Source organism: Saccopteryx bilineata, chromosome 8 (genome assembly GCF_036850765.1).
Source record: "Saccopteryx bilineata isolate mSacBil1 chromosome 8, mSacBil1_pri_phased_curated, whole genome shotgun sequence".
Lineage (NCBI taxonomy): Eukaryota > Metazoa > Chordata > Mammalia > Chiroptera > Emballonuridae > Saccopteryx > Saccopteryx bilineata.
In genome coordinates, this window is record NC_089497.1 from 66,176,492 (window position 1) to 66,183,392 (window position 6,901).

Here is a 6,901-nt window from a genome sequence, read left to right on the forward strand (position 1 = left end):
AGAAGCATCAATCACCAGTCCCGTGTTGCACATTGCGACACCCTAGTTGCTCATTGATTGCTTTCTCATATGTGCCTTGACCGCGGGCCTTCAGCAGACCTAGTAACCCCTTGCTGGAGCCAGCGACCTTGGTTCCAAGCTGGCGAGCTTGTGCTCAAACCAGATGAGCCTGTGCTCAAGCTGGCAACCTCGGGGTCCGGAACCTGGGTCCTCGGCATCCCAGTCCGTCGCCTTACCCACTGCACCACCACCTGGCCAGGCTTTTTTAAAACTGATTTTTAAGGAGTTTCGACTGAGGAAGTTTTAGCCTACCTTTGGACTTCCTTCCCAAATTCTGTGCAGTCATCCCAGGAAAAGCCACCCTGGCTTGATTGGCAGTTGTCTTCTCAGCATTTCATGAAAGAGATGAGGGTTGTCACTCACAGCCATAGGACATAGATCTCTGGTAATGCACCAGGACCGTGTCACATCGTTGATGGGAGCAGGTAGGTGCTCATGCACATTCCAGCTCAGTTCCCTTAGAAGGCAACAAAACACTAAAGGGAGGGCCATTTGAAGTGTGAAACTCCACACTGTGGCTACTCATGAAGTTTTCAATGAGTCAAACTTCTCATTTGTAATAATTTTGCCAAATGCTTGGAATGGTTTGTCTTTACAGGACTTCAAACTGATGTTGAATGAACACCTGGAAACTGGCTTGAGCACCCAACAGTAAGCTTCCCCCCACCCCTGATATCTTACCATAACATTATCCTGTGATTTCTTGGTCTAGTTCTGCTCTTAATTGAGGTAAAATGAATAAACAGATCGGAAAGTCTTCTTCAACTTGAGAATGGTGTGGTTGTGCTACTGGCAATACCATAACACCTTGATTCTTCTTGAAGGGAAGAATTCAGTCAAGAGACAGAGTGCAGCAAGTAAAGCAAGAATTTACTGGCCATGCAGGAGGAAAGTCAGAGAAAAGGGGCCTTGGAGACCAGTTTGGGGGGTTAGCCTAGGAAGAGCAGCTGCTGCCCATTGCTCCCCTGGTTGTAAGTCTCCTGGGGTCCCTTAGAGCTTAGGAGAAAGAAAGAGGTAAGGAAAATGTGCTTGGGGGTAGAAAAAGAGAAAGGAAGAAGGGGAAGGTGCAGGCATGCTCCTGGCACTGGGTCCTCTGGCCTGAGGGCTTTTGGGGGTGAAGCTTTTAAGGGAGGTTCCAGGGGAGGATCTCACTAGACTATTCATCAGCTCCCCAGGTGTGTCCTTTTAGGGTTGTTGGTTCCACTGATTGGTCAGCACCAGAAAGGAGGTCATTAGTCAGTGCAGTTGGCCCTGAGGTCAGCTGTGGCACCACTTACACAGTTTTGCTGCTTTTCTGGGCTTGGAGCTGAAACACAACTGTGGCCTAGATGCTATCCCTAGAGGTTAGTGCTTAAAGACTACTCTTTACCTGCCTTGTCCATTCCTCTCCCCCATCTACGGGGTCTAAGCAGCATGACTAGCAACATGCCAGTAGTAAAAAGGACAGGGGAGGAGTTCAAACTGCATGACCAGTGATATGAAAGGTCAGAGGGTCTAAACTGGTAACCTTCTGTGCCTGGACTATAGTCCTTGCTCTGCTCACGTCTGTCTAACCGCCCATCACAGTTGTTCTGTTCTCTCAGATCAGTGGACAGTATTGCCTACCGGGTGAGTTTATTGCAGACATTTCATACTCACTTTGACACAACTGATACTCTTTTTCTCAACAGAAGCTCAGCATCTTCTTCATAAGAACTATTGATACAACACCTTTTTTTTTTTTTAAGATCTCCAGGATTCAAAAAATAAAAGATTCATTTCATGTGCTTTCAGTGTAAGGAAGGGATTCTTACATCTTATAGGTTTTAATTATCAGTATAAGCCTAAGCCAGATAATGTGGTTTATAGAGAAAATAAACAAAATTCAGCCCAATTTCATCATCACGACTCAGTCATGAAGGCTCATCTATCTTGTTCGTACAATATCCATAGGACCTAGAACAATGTCACGTACACAGTAGGGGCTTAATGCTGTCTGGTAAAAAAATGAAAGAATTATAATTTTGGTATATTGTATTCCTCCTCTTTCCCTAATGCACAATTTTTTATGGGCATATTCATGATGCCTATATTGGCATTTGTACTTTGCATTTTCTTTACTCACCCTTATAGAAAGCTTGTTCTGTTGGGCCACATAATTCTCTTGATCATTGTTCATAATGACTGAGTAATATAGAAAGCACATTCTAACATAGCTGCCTAAAATTTGAAAGTGCTGCTTAAGGAACTAGTGTTTTCTTAGCCCTATAGGTGTTCACATATTAGCTGAATGTTCAACTATCCAATATGAGTTAAACTAGATGCATTGCTCTCAGACCACTTTCCGGTCTGTTACTTAGGAACTTCAAGGACAGATCATTTTGCAAAAGTAATGGGCTTTCATAAAACATGGCTATCATGAATCATAACTTTTCCAAGAACTACTGCTCCCACTCATACATTATACTCCATGGTACCCATTACTACCCAAGTTTATAATGTAAATTTGAAAACTAATGAATCTTTACTTCCTCGGAAATAGCCATTTGTTCAGAATGTCCATTCAATTAATAAGTAATAAGCAAGTTCCTATGTGCCAGGCACATTTTGAGATGACTAAACCTCAGTCTCTAATCTCACAGAATTCAGTTAATAATTACTAACACTCTGTGACACATTGGGCATGTAAGGATGAAAAACACCTCTACGGTAGAACTCAGAAAAGGTGGTGGGAGGAGGGAGTGGGGGATTGATCTATATGCAAATGACCAGGAGGAAATGAGGTAACTGCTACAGAAGAGATACGCAGAAGGGGTGGCCATGGCACCCAAGAGAACAAAGCTAATCTGTATAATGAAGTGGTGTTTGAGGACAGGAAGCTAAGACACATAGACTGACAGTTTGTAATAAGGCAGAAAGAGTTATATGTCTTAGAAGAGGACAGAGAAATCATAGGAGTTCATTTATATAAAAGAAAGAAGATTTTCTGGCTGGGAAATAGAGAACATCCTTGTGGATTTTCCTTGTGGGACTAGGCATTCAACCACACTTGAACAAGTGGGTGTGAGAAGAGAGAACGGGTTATGTTAGAATAAATCTTGTAGCTTGTGTCTGCATTCAGATCCCTAGGACATGGTGTTTGTCTATTGTTTAGTGGTTTAACTTTTTATTTGTTGCTGACCTTTTAATAACCAGAGAAAAGATTCAAAGCAGAGCCAGCATACCATGAAGTTCTGGTGACAGTTTGGAAATTTATAGGTGGACACTGGTCCACCTTCAACTAAGTTCTTCTCCCCTAGGAACCAGGCCAGCTGACGCACCAACAACTTTGAGACTGTCCAAGGTGTCCTTACTACTGTTAGATGTCTATCTGCCCCTCATTCATTTTGTGTAAGTATCTCTCTGATTGAGAGCATGAAGTAGCATTTCTGTCCAATGGGACACACCTGTCCAACATTCATGTAGCAAGAAGATAGCTACTTGAAGAATTCAGGACAGCTGTAGGCCTCAGGAGCAAAAGGTATTATCTTTTCTCTGGAAGGGAAGAGGTGAGCCCTGGTGGAAAAAGGGAAGCTGCTGAGAAAGAGAAGAACATCTGTCTTCATGGAAGCACCATAGACAGCCACGGTGAGCAGTGCTCTTGGGAAAGGTCCACTTCAAATACTCATCAGACAGATAGGACATGGAGGGTCCCAGCAGAAAGTGGCTTGCATAGATAGGGTCATGCTAGGCCATAAGCCTGGAGGTGCTGAAAGGGACCTTGAATTTGGAAGCAGACAACCTAAGTCTAGTGTTCTGATTCTATATTAAATAGGATACTAAAGACATAAAGTAATAAGAACAAATGTAAATGCATAGCATTTTTTATGTGCCAGGCCCTGTTGTGAGTGCCTCTACATACATTCTTTTTCTCTTTCATTTAGCCGTTGTATCAACTTTATATAGTAGGGACTATTATAATCCTTGTTTTAGAGCTGATCCATAAAAATGCCTCTAGAAGACAAGAGCATCTTCATCTAAAGCAGAGGATAATAGCCCTTATGAATCTCCCAGGACTTTTAGGAGGTTCATATGGTATTAAATATGTGAAGCTATTTTGGAAACTGTAAAGTACCGTATGTTACACTCCATGGGGGCATGAAGGATTATATAGTTTTTCCTATATTTTTCTTCTTCACCTATACCAGTGGTCAGGAAACTGCAGCTTGCAAGCCACATGCAGCTCTTTGGCTTTTTGGCTTCTTGAGTGTGGCCAGTTTAGGAGTACCCTAATTAAGTTAATAACAATGTACCTGCCTATATAGTTTAAGTTTAAAAAATTTGTCTCTCAAAAGAAATTTCAGTCGTTGTACTGTTCAGATTTGGCTCTGTGGACTAATGAGTTTGCAGACCACTGAATACTGAGCTCCTGTAAGGTAAATGGCATGAAACCATCACTGCAAGGAAATTAGATGGAAGGGATCCAGCTCTTCCCTCAAAGACTGAGCGTCCCTAGGGGAGTTAAGACAGCTAGGTGAATGACTGCAAAGCAAGGAAGATGGAGTAAGCATCAAGAAGATGACTTAATAAATCAGAAAAAAACAAGAACTACATGATTCCATACATTGGTGGAACATAAAAAACGAGACTAAGAGACATGGACAAGAGAGTGGTGGTTACCAGGGGTGGGGGGAGGGAGAATGCAGGAGGGAGGGAGGGAGAGAGTTAGGGGGAGGGGGAGGGGCACAGAGAACTAGATAGAGGGTGGCGGAGGACAATCTGACTTTGGGCGAGGGGTATGCAACATAATTTAATGACAAAATAACCTAGACATGTTTTCTTTGAATATATGTACCCTGAATTATTAATGTCATCCCATTACCATTAATAAAAATTTATTAAAAAAAAAGAAAAAAAGAAGATGACTTAAGTAAGATGCTATAGAAGACCAGGATATCTGCAGAGATAACTTTACTTCTTACCCTATGATTTGGAGGCTGTTTATTTCTTTTTCTTACCTAACAATTCTGGATAGAATTTTCAGTATTATGTTGAATAGAAGTGACGAGAGTGGGCATCCTCACCATATTCCTGATTTAGAGAATAAACTTCCCATTTTTCACCATTGTATATGATATTCGTTGCAGGCTTTTCATATGTGTCCTGTATTGTGTTAAGTTTGTTTTATACATAATTTTTTGAGAACTTTTATTATGAAAGAATGTTGAATATTGTCAAATGCTTTTTCTTTTTTTCATTTATTGAGCTGGTATTGTGATTTTTGTTTTCCTCCTTTTATTGTTAATTTGATTTATCCTTGTATCCTACAGATAAATCTCACTTGGTCATGGTGCATGATCCTTTTAATGTACTATTGAATTTGGCTTATTAGTATTTTACTGAGGATTTTCACATTAATTTTCAACAAAGATATTGACCTATAGTTTTTCTTCTTGTGGTGTTTTTGTCTAGCTTTGTATCAGGTTGATGCAGACTTTATAAAATACATTTGGAAGTGTCCCCTCATGTTCTATTTTTTGGGGGGGGGAGGAAGAGTTTAAGAAAAATTAGTATTAATTTTTTACATGTTTGGTAAAATTCAGCTGTGAAACCATCTGGTCCCAGGATGTTGGGAATATGTTAACTACTGATTCACTATCCTTATTTTTTTTAATTTTTTTTTAATTGAAGCTTTTTACCATGGGACATACATAGCACTATTACTGTTCAGATACTTTTACATCACGATACTTTTTACTATGGAAGCTATATAGTTTTGTGCTGTAATCAAGACATTTATGCAAAGTGATGCTTTGGGATTTGTTTGGCTGCTTCAGCCAGTGAAGGCTGACATACACATCAGTAATAAGCATATTGACACTTCATCCATCATTAGGGTCTTCATTTATTCCAGTTGTGCTTTCTTTGGCAGACAGCTGTTATGTTTTACTTTAGTGCCATATTGTGGGTGCCAGAGAACTTGCATTTGCCAAGGAATAATCTCCTGAATTGCAATGTCATGAAGTAGGGTGGTGGAATCTAATGTAATGAAGTCATCATTTCTTTGCACTTGCTTGACAATTTGAATTTTTACCATTTTATACCATGTGTTTTCAGTAGAATTCTGCCATATTCAATAACCACAGGCAACCTAGGTTGAACTGTCTGGAATATTTTGTGCTTCTAGTGGTTCCTTCATGGATTTGAGTTTTTTAAAAATGTGTCATGTTCTTCATCTAGGTTTTTTCCCAATTTCTCCTTCCAGTGTAAAGTTGACTTCTGGTACAGTATCTTGTCCCATTGGAGGGGAAAGTACTTCAGCCGTGCAATTCACTGTCACTTGCTTTTGGATAATTTCCTTCACAGAAAACTTGAGGCAATACTTATGTCCTCTTCCTGGAATATCCTCCATGCTGACTTGTTTGACTGCCTGCACCAGAAACACTTGGTGGGGTGTCCCCTGCAGGTAACTGATTAATTCTCCACCACCGAGGCCACCTTGGAGGCTGGGTAGTGGGTGGCTGCGATTTCCATTCTTGGTGAGCGGTAGTGGGGAGAGCCCGAGTCTGCTCAAGTTTAACCAGATGTGTCTAAGTGCCCCAGGTTCAGCCTGCACCTGGTCTGAAAGTTGGCAAGCTCTACTGCTCTACTTCTTCTTGATTCAGTCTTAGTAGGTTGTGTGTTCCTAGAAATTAACACTTTTATTCTAAGTTATTAAAGTCGTTGCTGTACAATTGTTCTTAATAGTTTCTTATTTTATTTCTGTGGCATTGGTTCTAACATCTCTCCCATTTGTGACTTTGTTTATTTGTGTCCTTTTTTTTAGTATAGCTAAGATTTATCAATTTTGTTTTTCTTTTGAAAAAAAAACACTCTTAATTTT

At 40.5% G+C, this 6,901-nt stretch overlaps 1 pseudogene; it reads right to left on the bottom strand.

The window, feature by feature from the left end:
- Positions 1 to 5,923: 5,923 nt before the first annotated feature.
- Positions 5,924 to 6,552, bottom strand: LOC136312114 (latexin pseudogene; annotated as a pseudogene).
- Positions 6,553 to 6,901: the final 349 nt, after the last annotated feature.